General features: G+C 41.7%; 1 protein-coding gene across 3 annotated transcripts in view; it reads right to left on the bottom strand.

Moving 5' to 3' along the window:
- Positions 1–16817, bottom strand: part of dlg2 (discs, large homolog 2) — a 177261-nt gene that overhangs the window by 63187 nt on the left and 97257 nt on the right. The window lies entirely within an intron of this gene.

The following is a 16817-nucleotide window of genomic DNA, read 5'->3' as shown; positions in this document are numbered from 1 at the left end:
CTGAGAAAGCAATCCAAGCACATCCTCTTCAACAGCAATGTACGATACAACAAAGGTGTTGTCATACAGTACATGTAGCAGAGACACTTCATTAGTTTGTTTTACCTCTCTATATAACCTCTTATAATGTAACCCATATCAAACAAAACAGAGATGTTCTATTTGCTAATACGTTTTCATTCAGCTTTTAAATTTCAGGTTCAGTGCAGAAAATAATGTAATGTAATTATCTGGCCAACAACAGACAGAGAGAGCTATTGTAGGATTCAAGCGGGCCTTTGCTCATGCGAACAAATAAAATGATCTAGAGCATATTCAAAGCATCAGACGGCGGCCTCTTTCTACAGACAGACAGTTTTCCACATCAGAGCCGGTATCTCAGTCAAGGTGGGCCTCACACACACACACACACACACACACACACACACACACACACACACACACACACACACACACACAAATACACACACACACACACACACACACACACACACACACACACACACACACACACACACACACACACAGATTGAATAAGCCAATCAAGGCAAGTGATGGTTCTACCATTCGGCAGCTGTTGGGGTAAATTGCTCCTTGTGAGTCCCTTTGAAATAAAGCAAAGTTTGCAGAGCACAGCTGCAAAGATGTTTGATAATGTGGCCTTTGGAGGGCCACTGCCCGCCTGCCAGTCTGCCTTTTGAAGTGGAGAGTGCATGTAGCTATTGATGGCCAGTCACTGAGAGGGTAGCAGCCACTCTACTCTCCTCATACAAAATGTATGAAGTATCCCTTGTCAACAAGAGATGTAGCCGCAGTGTCTGTCTCCATACATTGACATTATAACAAAACCATGAAAAGGCTTCAAGGACTAATACTGAACGGTACTTCATGGCTATATCAATTCTCTCTCCCAAGTGTATCGTGTGTTTTTGTGTTGTCTGGTAAAGTTGGGAGCAGAGAGGAGATAGAATTTCCATTGTAATAAAAGTACTATTTTTTTCTATCCAAACGTGACCAGGGACATTGGAAGTATATTTTGTGAGGGGGTGCTGCCTAAAATATTGTGACGGGGGTGAAGGGGAGGCTGTGCCAGAGAAAATGTTGGATATCATATAGTGAGAGAGAGCAACGTAAGAGGTGGAGATGGAATAAGGTGAACACCTTGCGTTTTGGCTCATGAAATACTGATTGGCACCTCGCAATAAGAAATGCAGCCCTGTCTAATACTTTTTATTTTTTTTCATTTTGGTGCTCTTTGATATACTGGCAGCTTTCCAGAAGCTTGAATCTATTGGCTCTCTGGCCTCTCTCACCTTGCCGTTACCTGTCAGGTAATAATTAATAATATTGGGCATATGGTAATGGAGTTTGTGCCCAGGCCGTCTGTGTTTTATGAGCTGACAAAATGTCTCCTAAACAGGCAGCACTCTGATGGAGGGATAAGAGTCCAGTGGGAATAGTCTGGCCTGTGTCACTTGTAACACTGTCATACCAGCCCGGGTGGCAGGCGGGCAGGTGAGCAGGCGGCAGGCAGGCAGGCGGGCAGGGTGGCAGGCAGAGGGATTGGATGTCAAGAGACTGGCACAGACTGGCATAGCTAGGCTAGACTGGCCTAGGCTATACCCTCAGATAAATAACTCCCACCCCAGATGTTTTGACATTGATCTACACAAAATACCCCATAATGTCAAAGTGAACATTATTTTTTAGAAATGTTTACACATTAATTAAAAATGAAAAGCTAAAATGTCTCGAGTCAATAAGTATTCACCCCCTTTGCTATGCCACGCCTAAACTTTGCAACTTGCTAAAATACAAAAATGTCTTCAACAAGTTACTAAATAAAATAAGTTGAATTGAGTCCATCTGAGTGCAAGGATAATAGTTGATGGATAACAGATGTGATTTCAAAATGAAAATGTATGTAGGGTCTCTGATTTGAATAGGAATCAATTGCACACTGTGTGGATCAGGTTGTCACTATAAACTGAGCGATTTGAGAGGAAAAAGCTGCTCAGGAATGCTACTCTGAGGCCTGGGGAAACTTAAAAAACATCTACAAAGTTGAATGACTGAGAGAGAAAAAACTGTAATTGGGACAATATACACCCAGTCACTCTACAAAATTGGTCCATAGAAACTCTCCATACACTCAATTTGTAGTGACAACCTGTGTAATTGATTCCTATTCAAATGAGAGACCCTACAAACATTTTTATTCCGAAGTCACATCTATTATCCACCAGCTATTATCCTTGCACTCAGATGGACTCAATTAAAGTTATTTTATTTAACATTAAACATTTAAATTAAATCTATTTTAAAGTCAGGTTGTAACACAACAAAATGTGGATACTTAAAAAATACTTACTGAAGGCACTGTTAACACTGTAATCTCCAACCCCTTGCAGTTTGCATGAGGCTATTCAAGCACTACAATACAGTTTGTGCTATTAGACTGCTACTCTAGAAATAAAGTAATGTTTCTAAAAGTAGAGATTGTAAAAAAAAAAGTGTAGAGGATAAAGTAAGTTTGTATGGTTTCAAGAATCTAAAAGTCAATAATAACAGTCCATTCTCTACCCTAAATTGGGAGAATTGTCTGAGAGACTACAGCACATCAAACAAAATTATTCACTTCGGCTCTAATTCTCTTTAAGACTGTTCAGCCACATCCTAGCGCAGGGAAATCAAGATCCTGAGGCGTGTTTAAAAGGAAAGCTAAAGCTTAAATAGGCTAATATACTAAAGCTCTCATGATGCATTCGGGACCATGGGGGTCTAACCAAGTGGGCAAAACTCTTTCTATTGGACAGAGAAAATGGGTCCACAGGGTACTATGGAGAACAGCCTTCATAATTAGCTCTTAAGCAATTGGCTCAGATGATATGCATTTTATTGTGTTATTACAGTATGCTCTGCTGCTCAGCCAGGCAATGAAGTTTCTATAACTCTCAGACACTGAGGAAAAAATCTTGATGTATCTCACTCAAGGATAGCTATTGTCTTCTCTCTGCATCAGCAGAGATGATTCAGGCCAAATGATGGCGAGGTGAGTCTTCACACCAAAACAAAAAAAGTGTGGCTCATTCCAAAATTAATTGCAGCATTTCTGTATAGCAGAGTGGTGCTTGATTGACATTTAATTGACATTATTTTTGTAAGGTTGTGTGGTGTAGGACCCAGGAGCAGAGAGGAAAATAATAATCCTAACCCTAAGAAACCTGGACACTAGAGAATCTACTAAGACATAACCTGGAGGACCACTTAAGAGAACGGAACATATGACAAGTGTCAAGCTACGACACTGAACTAAAGAAAACACACAACTAAAACAGAGAGGTCCTTAATTAACAATGGGATCTCAATGCAGGCGACATACCGTAAAATGAATTTAGTAGCCTGGGTGTTTATTTGCTTTAACCACAGAGTGCACTTGGTGCGTATTGGAGACTACTGTTCAAGACCAGTGGTTATTCTGACACCCAACTGCTGCTCAAGCCTGGGATATGACATAGCTGAATATACTATACTGAGAACAATTATCCACCATTTATTTTTTATAGATACGGTAATCTATTATTGTATCAAAGCAGGCATAAATTAGCTGTCAGACTGTAGAATTGTATATACCGTTGCATCTGTTGCTCAGAATCAAATGCTTCTCTTTAATAATCTGGTAATATCAACAGAGAATCAATCTTATCAACAGAAAATACATTTCTTAGTCATGGCAAGCAGTTAAGGTCTACCATGTGCTGCCTAAAATGGCCACCCTTGTTTGAATCCTGTAACCCTTAAGCACATTCCATCTACTTGCCAGAGTTTGATGGTGCCAATTCAAGATTAGTCTTATTTGGGCTAATGTATCCCCTTGTATACTCAATATGCCCCTGTCCAGTCTTCAATAAAACTGGTTTCCTGCCTCATGCTTCCTCTGTCCTGACTAACAGCTCACATCAGTAGCAAACATTCCAACTAGCTATTCTATTACACATCTATTACAAGGCCACATTTCTGAACATTCTGCAGTAGAGATTCAGTGTCACTTTTTCTAATCAAAAGAGAATGTACACACACTTATAGTTACACTTATAGTTTCTCAAGGAAAAAACCCCTAATTACTTCAAGAAAATAACTCTGCACACTGGCATTCTTGCAAAACTCAGTTGTGTTTTCTTTTACTTTTTTTTTCTTTAACCTTTGACTGAATCAAAATGGAATTGACCTCAACACAACACTGAGGAGGCCCACAACATGGCACAGTCTGAACTATGAGAGACTGAGGGACATAAGGGTCACATCTCTGTAAACTTTGCGATAAACTTTGGGACAGCTCCCTCGCAGCCTGTGCTGTGACAAATGCCCACACTGAGCCGAAGGCCTCTCCGCCCAGAAGCACTGTCCAAACAAAGACTGCTTCAATAATGAAACACAGCAGCACCGAGAGAGCACAGAGCCAGTAGAGTGCCACCTCCCTCCCACGGTAAATCAGGCTGTGTCACCACCTGGGCAACACGGTCTGAGGCTTAGCCTGAGGGACTATCTTTACCTATGGTCCTTGAAGGGCACAGTTGCACCTGGTTTATATAAGCAGTGCCAGTCTAACCTGCTTTAGAAGCATAGTTGAATAAGTCTCTTTATAAAGTGGTTGAGCACTCTTTACTGCTGGATAGTATTGTTTGGAGAGTGGTGTTGCTATGGTCTATTTCTATGGGTGATTACATTAAGGCCATCAATATCTGGATAGTAATTTCACAGAGGACTAATTTTCCAAATTAAAGGCTGACGCCCTGTTTGGAAGCAGTCATAAACTACTGTAGGTGTGACACAGCCCCTCGCAGACCTTATCTCATATTTCAGTGTATTGCTGCTGTAATGCATGTCAGTGGCGTTGATGGAGCCGGTACAGTAAATAATGTTAATGGCTAAGGGAGAGACTTAGCATATAACACTTGTTAAATGCCTCACTTTAATGTTGTGACTATAAATTCTAATGACATCTAGTCTCATTAGATAAATGATCACCTTGTGTATGCTAACTGACAACACATGAGAAGGGCCTCTGACTGATGACTGAGATTTAGAAAGGAAACCATCACATCCATCCCTTATCCAATTAAGAAAATCAATTGTGAAGAGATATTGAAAATCCTGCACTAGGGCTGTAATAAAAAAAAATCCTGCACTGTTCATTCCTGTAATACTTCTAAAAAACCCTCTGACTTTGTGACAGATGGCACGATCACCTCCATTCACCTGCTGAATATGCTGCAGTAGCTACATACATTACTTAATAGCAAAATCGAGGCATAAATCAAAAAAAGCCTTTGTCATTTTGTTAGTGCAGGGGCCTCATTTCATGTCCACAAAGGAAGGCAATATCCTAATATGAACATCGGAGGACAATGGTGGCTCCCAGAGTTTTTGTTGGCATACTGTAAGTCAGACCGATAGGATCCTTCTCCAGAAACCTATTTAAAAAGTCAATGCAATGCGATAAACCTGATGGGGGGAAGGAGAGAGACAAATGGGAGAGACATTCAACAGTTTTAATGACGTTAAAATGGCCTCATCAGAGAATTGATGGCTTTTGAGCCAGACAACAGCACAAATGTTTGGGATGGCAAGGTAATGTGGAGAAGTATCCCCATCATTCAAAATGTCTACTAGACACTCACACAACTGTAAGGACAGCAAGCACCCCCACATGCCCATAGAATGGTTGCTTGTTGTTATGCACGTTGTCTTTTCCGACTGGGTAGGACTATTTTGTGTTGAGTTGTTGCCTATGCTAGCTTGCAACATTGAAGAAAATGGAAGAAAACCTGAAGGAAAAACTGCATTCTGTTTTTTAGAGCTCCACCCAAGCAAGGTATTTGGTTGGTTTGACATGTTGTGAGGCTTCACTCATTTCAAACAAGTTTCCACCCCTTTGCAGCGACTATCTGCAAAGGATTTCACCAGGCTTTCTGAACTAGGTCTCAACGAGGTCACAGACCATTTAACTGACTAAATGTCAACGTTGCTCTGCAGACAGGAGTAGGCTGTAGTAGTGGAAAATACATATCTTGAAATCATTTAGAGGTGGGACAATTAAATGGGTTATTTTTTGGTAGGATTCGAATTTGATTCTATCACACCTCTGCTCAGATGTTGTTGTTGTGTAGCAAATTCCCTATTAATCCAAGAGGAGTATTAAGGACTGACTACTTTGAGTCAGGTAGAGGGAATATTCTGTGAAGGTTACTTTGCGTGCACATTCATTGCTTAAGCTTTATGTTCAATTTCATTTTCAAATGTCTGTGTTAAGAAATATCCTTATATCCATAAAATGTTTGTTTATTTCCTTTGATTTCATTTTACAGGTAGAGGTAAATAAAACATTCCTACTGTAGTTCATTAAATCTAAACTGGTTAAGAGAAATTAAGAAAGCTGCAAAGTGAAAAAAATGACCCTACCCTCAAGCATACCTGAATCCTAAAGACTTCCCCTCAGAAAAACACTGCCATTTATCAGAGGCACTGTCTGCCACAGCGCCAATTAGTTGCTTCCCAACTGTGCTGAGGCCCACGCTTCTCTCTGTTCTCTGTTGGTTGTTCACGCTCGGTTTCACATGCACCATGGTCCTATCGCCCCTAGCCGCAGCCACGACCTAAACAACAGGTCCACAACTTAAGTTGCAGCACAACTTAAGCAGACTGTGCTTTTTTTTTTGCTGGCACAGGGCTATTGTAGGTCTGTGTGTGTGTGTGTGTGTGTGTGTGTGTGTGTGTGTGTGTGTGTGTGTGTGTGTGTGTGTAATGCAAATGCAGAGGGTACTGTAACCTCCTTGCAAGGTCATGGGTGGCAGGAGAAGGAGAAGAGACAGCACCTTTGCAGTACAGTATGTGAATGCCCCAGTGGTAGGCAAGATGTGTGAGTTATCTTTGCCAAGTCTTTGCCAGGTCTTGCAATGTACATTGCATAGTTGCAGCGACTGCTGACAATAAGTAGATATAGAAAGAATGATTGCATGCTCAGCTCCTAAAGAATATCACATATCACAACTTTGTAACTCATAGCAGGGGTAGAATGAAGGCAGCCATAATACCTCACTTTAGCTGAGTAACTTAGCAAGTGATCCATATGGGCCACAACTTTGCCATTTAGGAGCTACCCTCTGTGCTAGGGGTTAGCGTCATCTTCTGTAACATGCTTACCCCAATTACCGCAAACTCCTGTCCTCACAAGTCTGATGCTTTACCTTCATTAGCCCCCATGGTTTCCTCTTTGAATTAACACACAGACACACACAGAGATAGAGACCCCCCCCCCGAACCCTAACCCTAACAACCCCACACACACACCAGATCTTTTGTTGCTAGGCAGCACTTTGCTTGGTGTTTAAAGCTCCACTCTAGTCGATTAAATGTAAAATGTGTATCATTCCTACAATAAGCATCTAATAAACTAATGTCAATGAGAATGTTTTAAAAGAGAATTGTCAATAACTATTCTTTTATTTTGATTTATTTTCCTGACCCTCTTTTTTTCTTGGAAAACAAACAGCTTGTCACTGTATGTGTTTACATAAATCATTAATATTCATGTTCCACAGCCCTGATTGGCTGACACAATGGTCACTGCCTCGTCCTTTCATGAGAACCAAAACAAACCCCACATGAAATGACAGTAGCTAGCAAACACAATGGTGCGAATGAGTCTGAACCTGAATGGGAAGACCTCAAAAATGCAAAACCACTGCAACAGATAGAGCCCTGCATGTATCCCAATCATAAGTAGTGGCTAATTGAAATAGTAAGCAAGCTTGCAGACGTCAGCTTTGAAATCGATTTATATTCCGATAACCAGCTTGCTAACTAGGCTACTTCAGAACTATGAATCATGTATGGTTGCACATTTACTTTTACTGCACATATCCTCCCCGTTGCTACACAGACAAAGACAAAGGGTGATTGGCTACTCAAATGAAGCCCATTTCCAACATCAAGACAGGGGCCAATGCCACACCTTAGAAACAGCACAAAAAAAGAGTGGGATTTTGAAAATGTAAACTTTGTAAAACAATGCAAAACATACATTTCACATTTTCACAGTTTTTATTCAATATACCACTGTGCAAAGAACATTCAAAAGACAAGAACATTTGAATTTAAACTAGAGTGGGCCTTCAATAATGATAATAATAATAATGCATTTATTTTGTATAGCGCTTTTCTCAGAACTCTAATACATAATCGGACCTAGCCCAGATCTATGCTGTTATTCATTGTACAGCTTGCTGCCAGTGCCACAAGGCTGCCTACCTGGGAGCGAGTGACTTGGCACTGTGTGGAAACCTGTTGAATGCTGTAAGTGTGATGACTAGTTTGCTGACTAGTACTGTCACGTTTTCAACAGGCAAAAAACTGTCAATTTAGATGCACCCCCTCTTTGTCAAGAGCATGCATCTCTTCATTAAAAAAAAAAACATAAGAGTTTATTTTAAAATTTCATCCAATGCACAAGGCTGTAAACTGAACTGTTGAGAGTAAATAAGAACAGTGGCAACCCTTGTGATCTTGCATTCTCCCAAGAAATATTGTACACAATGAGAGTACAAAACAGATCGAATACTTTCAAAATACACTGCTTCATTTCTCCCTGGCTTTAGCCACATAACACATACTGTACAGTACCATCCCAGGGCAACGTGACTCACTCTTTTCAATTTGGGGTATCGGTTTAAAACAGGAACATTGTGACAAACGAGTATCCACGGGCAATGTAAATAACTGCCCCGGGACCTCTCTGAAACTACACTGGTTTATCTGAAGACTCCGTCTGGGCTGGAAATCTGCTTGCGCAGGCATACTGTCAAACTTGTGAGAGGGGGACTTAAAAGATGTTGAGGAGAAATATAACCGCAGGACAAGGATGATAAGAGGATCTAGTGCAATTAATGAGAAAGATAAAGCATGCTGTAAGACCCCGGTGTAGGAACTGAGGTCAGAGTGTCAGGATCAACTCCAGGAGACGTCATTCTCTCTTTCTACAGTATCTCTCTCTCTTTCAAAGGAGGCAACAAATATGCATTCGACTATACAGTGTAAGGACAATGAATTGTCATGTTCCATAAAACTAAGCCATTCTATACGGCCAATAGCACACTACTATTATATAGTATGTGTATGATGACTATTAGATAAAGTCTTTAAGTCAGATATAATGGACAAAAGCTTTGAATGAGCAATTAGTAAGAACCATAAGTCAGAAAGGAAGCTGAGCACCGTGATATCTACTTCACTACACAATCTCCGCATCCAATAGAACTATTTTTGTTGACTAAAGTAAATACAAAAAAAACCCTTCTTACACCTACCTTCTCTTTCTGCATTTTGGATTTCCTTGCGTTCTGTACAAGTCTTCTCCCGAGCTTCTTGGCATACCAAATAGAAGCAAACATACCAGCAGCAAAGAAATAAAACAATTGTCTTGGATTGAGAGCCTAAAAGGCTCTGCCTGCGTATCTGTTAGAGAGACTATTCCTTGTCGTTATATTCCACAGGCAAAAGGGAGAAAGAAGGAGGGGGGGGGGGAACGAGAGGGGGAGCAGGAGTGAGACTTGAGAATAGGAGTCTCTCTCTCTCTATGCGTCTCAGCACAGCAGAGGCAGGTTTCTCTCTCTCACCCACACATACTCACAGTGAGAGAGAGAGAGGAGAGAGAGAGGGAGGAGAGAGAGCGAGAGGGAGACCCCACATCAGCATCTGCAGCTTTATTTACATATCACAGAGCAGAGCCAGAGAGCATATCTTAGCATCCTTAGCACTTATCTAGCCCTGATAAGTGCCTGTCTGCAGCCCTAGCACCCAGGGGAGGGTCTGCTATCACCTATCCCAGCGCAGTGCATCATCCTGGGGCCACTCTCCTTCTCCATTCCTCCCTCCTCCCTTAGGCAGCAGGGCAGAGGAGGGGGGAAGGCTGCTGCTAAATCAATGCTGCCTTCCAGCATGGCAAGTTTCTCTCTCACACATACGCATGCACGTGCACACACACGCATACACACACACACACACACACACACACACACACACACACACACACACCGCCGTGGCATAACGACCCTCTGGGGAACACAGATAGGCTGTTTTCATGAGTCACAGTGGGTAGGTAACCCTTGTTTTCATCATAAACAAAATAACTATTACTCACAGATAGATTCAAGACATTGTCAAAAAAAATTGACATGCTCAACATATTGCTTATGTTTTGTTCTTTTCTTTGAGGAACATCGAGTCACTTGAACAATATAAAAACAACTAGGACCACCACTCAAATTACTATCCCAATTATTTGTGATGTTATAGACATACAGTGGATTCCCGGGCAATGATTTCAAAATGAAAAATAACATACGGCAGTACTGAATCAAATCTATATTTTGATTAAACGTTGTTTTCCTCTTATTGACAAAAAAAACAGCTGACAAGGTTGCAGTGGCACAGAGCGACACCTCATCTTTCAGCAGTGAAGGATGTGGCATCGGCTCATGTCACACCTCATAGAGAGCTTATTAACATAACCACACCTCATAGAGAGCTTATTAACATAACCACACCTTAAAGAGGGCATATTAACATAACCACACCTCATAGAGGGCGTATTAACATAACCACACCTTATAGAGGGTGTATTAACATAACCACACCTTATAGAGGGTGTATTAACATAACCACACCTCATAGAGGGCTTATTAACATAACCAAACCTCATAGAGGGCTTATTAACATAACCACACCTCATAGAGGGCTTATTAACATAACCAAACCTCATAGAGGGCTTATTAACATAACCACACCTCATAGACTTCTCATGAACACAACCACACCATACTTAATTTCTCAGTGCCCAATCAATCGCCTGGCACACACACTTCAAACAACTCAACCGCAGAGGAATACCATCTGCAGTCTAAAGAGACATACTGTAGACCATGTCCCTGACAACTCTCTAAATAGTGTCTGTTGGCTTCTATCACTTAAGAGCAGGCACATTGTGAGCTTTCGAGAGGCCTCTGGGTCCTCAGAGAGGATGACGTGATTCAGCTGAGAAATGATAAGCAGTGGGGACGAAAAATGATCAGCCTACTGTATGTCTGTAGAAGACATGTGCTTCTTGCAGTGATGGAGTCTTGATCTAATGGACCACTTGAGACCATACAAATGTAAAATGTCAATGTTTAATTCTGAAGGCTGTACAGTATATCATTGACAATGACAGATGAGGTCAACTAAGGATGGAGACTTGATGTTTTGGCACAGCTACAGTGCATCATACAGTGTGTTGTTGGTACTTACAAACCAGGCAAATTATTGTTTTCCTTATTTTTAAGATGTCTATTTCCCAGTGGGTCAAACACGCCAGCACGTTTGTAAACTCAGCAAATAAGGATTTGAATGTTGACACAATAATAAAGACACTTTGCATTAATGAGCTTGTATTGCGATGACCAGCTGAATGCAAATGATGTCTGAACAGCAAGCCACAAACAAAGCACCAAAATGATGTGTTGTCATGGACTGTCACTGCAGGTAATGCATATTATTATGAGGTTTTGCATATCCAACTGCAAACATCTCCTGCTGTATTCACACAAGATATTCCCTCGCATGCATTTATTCTATTCCCGCTGTGGTATGGAAGTCGGCCTTGCCTCTTGTCTATTAATTACAATCGTCTATCATGTGTCCTCTTTGTTGAGTTACATGGACAGCCTCAGTGTAATTGTCTCATATGTCTAAAAATGGCCCAGCCTCTCATATGAATGTGCTTTTTATGGATCCGTGCAGTGGATCATCAGTCTCTGAACTTTTCTAACTGCCAGTGGACTTCCCTACAACATTGGTTCTGATGTCATTACTGTATCATTTTTACTCAGCCTTACTTGGCCTTATCAGCCCCTTCTGTATAAATGAGGTTCTCTGTTCATTCCCAGTAAAAGGAACATTGTTGTCCATTGCCTATAACCACATCTTCGAAAAACACAACAAAATTCATGTGACCATTCATGAGAGTATCTCAAAAAGGACTATTCCTTTTATTGGAATGTAATGCTCTGTTTTGTTAAATATTACAGAGGCTTCAACAATCAGGGCTGAGACTCCTGGTACTGTAGGTGACAATGTCCTCCTCAGTGAAAGTTTGGAGTGTGACCCGTCGTCACCAGGGTTGGATGAGTCCATGGCCATCTGGAGGATCAGCCTGGTTGTCCCAGGGTTCAAAGTGATACGCTGTCTGGAGGACACACGGGTAAACAGTCTGCCGAGGGGGTTAGGGAGAGGCGGGGGCACATCACACAGCTTCTCGTCCTGCCACCAGTGGCCTTGCAAGGAGGTTGCCCTCTGCATTTGCATTCACATATATACATACACATACATATACACACACACACACACACACAAACACAAAAACAAACACACACACACACACACACACACACACACACACACACACACACACACACACGTGTTTGATTGCATTCCATGCATTACAATGAGCCGTCTTCGGATTTCTGCCTCCACTAGCCTACCCTGCTGTACACTACACATTCATGACAATGACATGACACCTTAATGAGCACAACATACTGATTTATAGGATGCATGCTTACAGTATGTAAAAAAGTTAACGTTGGAATACTAACTTTGAGCTCTATTACTGTACATATAAAATATGGTCGGAAAGTGTGGGGCTACATGACGCAGGAGGAGACACAGTAAGGGTTCACAGGGGCAGTGTCTCTGGATGTCCATCCGGGCACATAATACATAATGGTGCACAAAGGAATCCTGTTAAAGCTGTCAGTCATACTCAGAAATAGCTTGGGCTCTATTTAAACAGGGAGATTAGGAGATGTACCAGCAGAGTCAGGCACATTACACAACAAGTCAACCTGCATCCTCTCAGACCATCCTGCGCATACACACAAACACAAACACAAACACAAACACAAACACACACACACACACACACACACACACACACACACACACACACACACACACACACGGACACGGACACGGACACGGACACGGACACGCACACGCACACGCACACGCACACACACACACACAGCAATCAGGATTAGTAGGGAGGGATGCTCCACCCCACCTATATTTGAAATACAGCAAAGCCCTGTCTTAGCAGCATAAAGCTTGCCCCAAGCCAAGACAGCTGGGTGTACACACACACCCCCCCCCATGCACAGACCGCACTTACAGTCCAATATGTATATTATAGAAGCAATACACGCACATACAATACATACATTAGGTACTATATTTAGAAGTGGCAACATGTCTGAATTTGGGAATTGCTCATTATTTTCCATTTAAACAAATAAATGTATTGATTGTTTCAGCAAGTACTAAAAACACCCATCTCACTCACTCACTCACTCACTCAGGTACACAGGTTGATGCTGTCAAACTTACAGGGCTGCCTATTGATTGAGGTTAACATATTGGCCCGGCTGATGACCTTGACTTGTTGGATGCTATGCCGTAGCCATAGCAATAGAAAAGAACACACACACACACACACACACACACACACACACACACACACACACACACACACACACACACACACACACACACACACACACACACTCACACACACACACACACTCACATCATTATGCTCACATCATTATGTGAGCAGCTGCCATAACTGTAGTGAAGGGGAGGGGCCTAACACACTTTTTAAGCACAAATTACATTTATTTTAGTTAATCTGGATATCAGCGGTGTCAGAGCCAGTTTAGCTTTATGGTGACTGGGTGCATGATCAGACAGCAGGGACCAGGCCCACAACCCTAGCCAAAGGTCAGCCACCCTGATGGGGGTGAAACAGTTCAAACAGCCCCTGAGTCTAGGCCCAGCAGGAAACTCTGCGGCTCTTCAGGTGGCTAGAACTATTTGTAGCCCTACCTCTCAGACTCTGGCTTTTTGACTAGCCCTCTGGCTCTGATTTGAGCTATTTCTATAACTTTTTGACTAGCCCTCTGACTCTGATTTGAGCTATTTCTATAACTTTTTGACTAGCCCTCTGACTCTGATTGTAGCTATCTGACAAGCCCTCTAGGTCTGATTCTATCTATCTGACTTGCCCTCTAACTCAAAAGCTCTCTGACTCTACTTTTACTCTCCTGCTGTCCCCACAGTAAGTACTATATACGGTTATTCCCCTGTTCAGAATATCTACTTTGGATCTCTAATGATGCTCTTATTGTAGTTCCAACTAGCCATCTATCGCCCGCTTCACTCTCACACATATGAGAGTGATGTAAAAGCCTTGATTCAGCCAAGGCTGCTGCATCTCCATCACACACAACAAGAGAGTTCAAAAGACAAATTAACCTTAAGACAAATTTACCTTTTCCCCTCTCCATCTAAGAGCTGGGGCAGAAAGAGCAGTACCAGAGAACTAATCTAACTGAAGACTTTCTCCTCCAACAATGTGGGAGGACCCGTTCAATATTGAAAGTTTAATTGTCATTCCTTGCACACATGGAGTTGTCATTACACTTAACACATTTTCACAGATGGATTTTCCATTAGAGGAAACCAAAAGTATTTTAAAGTAGAAAAGCAAAGTAAAGTAACGGTAAAGCTTCCAAAATTAACTCTCCATCCACTCTTCATCAAGGCTGCCATAAGCACTTACCCTCTTTTGCAAGTACATTTTTGGTGGATCACTTATTGTGTAATAATAGACAACCCACAGTTCTCTCACACAGTGGATGATTCCACTAGGTATAATTTGCAGTGTGTTATTTTGTGCAATCTCGTTTAATGGCAAGGGACTGCTAAAAGAAAATGTCAAAAATGCTTTCAGTGGTACACACATACACACACACACACACACACACACACACACACACACACACACACACACACACACACACACACACACACACGCACACAGGTGATAAAACAGTGACCACACCCATTGTACAGTGACCACACCCATTGTGTTAGGCATATGGGCATATTTCAACTGGCCGAACAGAAAACACCATTAAAACATAGAATGAAATGCAAACATTAACACCACTGGATAAATTTACCAGGTGTTTCATGGGAGATAAAGGCATTCTAGCACTTAGAGACCACAGAGCAAATCAGGAGTCAGAAGAGCATCCAGATGTGGCCAGGGGTGGTCCAGTGGTCTAGCACCATGGCCTACAGTGCACACAGGTACCCGTGTTGGTATGGGTTTGAATCCAGCCTATGCCCTGCTGACATACCCTCTCCTCCTTACATTCCTGTCTTTTTCCATCATCTATATCCAATAAAAACGGAAAAATATGGGAGTGGGACAACCTTTAAAAAGAAGAAGAGCGTCCAGATAATAAGGTGCATTGATAAGAGCACCCTGTGTAGGGCAAAATGGCTTCAGCTGGCAGGGTTTTCAACCATTGTGAGCATGCATGTTTCAGCTCCAGCACCCATAACCCAAGATCTGCCAGCAGCAATACTGTCCTGCATCCCACTGCAGGCTTGCTTCTGAAGCCAAGCAGGGTTGATCTTTGGATGGGAGACCAAACAGGCTGCTGGAAATCGTGTTGGTACTATAGGCCAGTGCGAGGCATTCATCCCTCTGATCTAGGAAGACCAGAATGCCCAGCAAAAAGAATGGCTTCCATTGGATGAAATGTTCAACCGAGGTCTTAACTCCCCATAGTCACTAAAGGTCCCACAACTGCTGAATTTGACTGCATCGACAATTTACATATTCAGAGGGGCAGCATAATAGGAAGGATCAATTAACAACAGACATTTAACAAGCCAGAAACAGAGTGGTCCACAAATCTGCCTATCAAAATGAGCTGGCTGTTACTAAGCCACTGCTGTCTGGTCAGGTGGCGTCTAAAACTTTACATGTATGATTCAGTGGCATCAAAGAATCAAAGATATTCCAGGTGAGAAAATCCCACAAGGATATCCATATCAATACAATCATATGGTGTAGCGGGCTGTCATTACATTAATTCTTAGTGTAGCATGTTGCCAATCTCTCCTTATTACTATTTGATGAGCTGAGCAGTATTGCACCCTGATGAAGTGACAGTGTCCATTCTGAATGTCAGGGACTAAAAAGAAATATTAAGAATTAAGGGATGAGAGCATCATTGGAATAACATGTTGGTAATAACATTTTTTAAAAGGTTAATACTGTACTTAAATCACATAATTGACCTGACTTTCTCCACTTTTCTTCCTTTTTCTTTTCATTTTTAAAATAAAGCTTGTTCAAGCACTGATAGAGAAATTGAGACAAATGCTGCTGAAGACAAGCACCTTTCAAAGAATCTCTCTCAGGTGATAGCCGGACATCAAGATATTTTTTCCCTAATTAATGCAAACACAAATGCAGCCTAGTTAAATATTCATTCAGTATCCCTCCTGTTTGTTGAAGGTGACCTTGTGAGCATCTGGTATAGCGTGCAGCCTTTTCTACTGCAAACTGTAATTGCTGTACTGTTAAAATACACTACAATAAACCCATCAATCAACATAAGGTCTACTGTGCTTGTCTCTCTCATATTGCTTCCCTCTGTAGTTTTTGCTTCCCTCTGTAGTTTTTTGCTTACCATAGGTCTATGTAATAACAGATAACTTTAACCAGTGCATTTAGATTTTTTTCATGAGTCATAAAATGGCACCGTGTTTTAAATTTTGTTGCTCATAGTGTAGCACTTTACTGTACCATAACGGCATATGCACTTGGTGGGGTGTCGTGGAGTGAGAATTCAAATCCACACCAC

Source organism: Argentina silus, assembly GCF_951799395.1.
Source record: "Argentina silus genome assembly, chromosome: 2".
Taxonomy (NCBI): domain Eukaryota; kingdom Metazoa; phylum Chordata; class Actinopteri; order Argentiniformes; family Argentinidae; genus Argentina; species Argentina silus.
Note: the sequence above shows the minus strand (reverse complement) of the source record. Positions and strands in the feature narration are given on the sequence as shown.